Raw genomic sequence first — 2,004 nt, 5'->3', positions numbered from 1 at the left:
AGAATAAGTACCACCAGACTTAAAATACGTAAGTACTGGGGTCGATTCATTCAACTAAAAATTCTTCAAGGTGGTGCCCCAGCATGGCCACAGTCTAAAGACTGAAATGAGTAAAAGGTCAAAATAAGACACCAACCTCCAAAGCCTATTTATTGCAAAATACTCCTCTGCCAATTAACCAATTGTGATATTCAGGTGTTGGGGTAGAACACTATCAAACCCCACCTACCTTTATGATCATTGATTGTAACTAATTAACTAATTGCTAATCACTGCTATAGCCTACCTCCCCCCCTGCCATCATCAACCCTGTGACATCACTGTCTCAAGTTCTGTGGTTCATAGGTTTTGTTGACCGGTTCCTATGGTATGGAAGTGACCAAGATCATAACGTCTTCCCTGCATTAGATGCCTGTCTGCCATGGGGTGACCGTTTACAGCCGAGCGGACTGGAGCAACGTGAAATAAAGTGTTTTGCTCAAAAACACAGCGCACCACCTGGTTTGAGAATTGAAACCACAATCTTGAGATTGTGAGTGCCATAGCCTAACCACTAAGCCACATAACTACACACACACAATGATAACCCTCCTAATCTATACATGACTATCTGGTTCAGTGGCTCTCAACCATTTTAAACCCATGGACCCTCACCCACTACACTTTTGGAATGGTTGGCATTAAGAAGGACATCCAGCTGTAGAAACCTTGCCAGATCAGATTGGAGCCCGGTGCAGTCTCCTGGCTTGCCTTTCCTCAGTCAAACCGTCCAACCCATGCTGGCATGGAAAGTGGACATTAAATGATGATGATGATGATGATTACTTGTGTAGATTGGACTAAGTACAATGTTAGAGAATATACTTTTAAATGTTGAGTTGTATTATATGGCCCAGTGGTTAAGGTGTTTCGCTCCTGATTACCAGATCGTGAGTTCAATTCCCAGAGTTGGTGGCATGTTGTGTTCTTCAGTGAAGCATTTCATTTCACATTGCTTTGAGGGCGTGAAACTGGCAGAATCATTGGCATGTTGACAGAAGGGCTTTACAGTATATCTTCTGGTTCTCAGCATTCTCAGTTCAAACTCCAGCTGTTGAATTTATTATGAAATTAAAGACATTCCAAAGCTTAGAATCTTGTATGGATTAGGAGGGTAAAAAAAATACCAGGTGATCCAAGTGGAAGAAACCTGTGAGAGAGGAACCCATTGGAAGGTATGTTGAAAGCAGATTTCACAGGGCTGAACTTCACAGTGGAGATGACAAAGGCCTGTAATAAGTAGCAAAATTATTCTTTTTTAAAGGAACATGTTTATTCTAATTGTAACCATTTTGTCATTTTGGGAATACATCTAAGAATAAATATCCAATATGTTCTTTTTTTATTTAAAACAGTAGAGTGACTTGAGTCATGTAGGTTCATGTAGAGGCCTCATGCTACATGGTGTGTGATATGGTTATAGTTTGTGTTGGAAATAGTTGATCTCAGGCAATATTCTCTGTAACCTTTTTTTTTTACTCTGTGTGTTTAGAAACTTGTTTGTGTGCAAATCTTGTCTTCCTTTGTAAAATAAGTGTGCATCCATCCAGGTAATACGACTGAGAATTGCTAAGATTTCTTCAATTAAAAAAGAAAAAGGGTTTCATTTTTCAAAACCTTATGTGCAAACGTTTTTTTTCTTCTTTCCTGTTGTGTATTAGTTATAAAGCACATGTGCACGCACAATCACGCAGCATGGAGGGAACATTGGTTTCAGGTTAAACTTATTCCAGTTGGACATTGGCCAAAGAGTGGGTTAATCTTGCTCGACTCTGAAGGAGTTCCATGATAAGTGTACATATCTGTTTCTTTATTGCCCACAAGGGGCTAAACATAGAGGGGACAAACAAGGACAGACAAATGGATTAAGTCGATTACATCGACCCCAGTGTGTAACTGGTACTTAATTTATTGACCCCGAAAGGATGAAAGGCAAAGTCGACCTCAGTGGAATTTGAACTCAGA

Source organism: Octopus sinensis, linkage group LG21, assembly GCF_006345805.1.
Source record: "Octopus sinensis linkage group LG21, ASM634580v1, whole genome shotgun sequence".
Taxonomy (NCBI): domain Eukaryota; kingdom Metazoa; phylum Mollusca; class Cephalopoda; order Octopoda; family Octopodidae; genus Octopus; species Octopus sinensis.
This window is presented reverse-complemented; position numbering follows the sequence as displayed.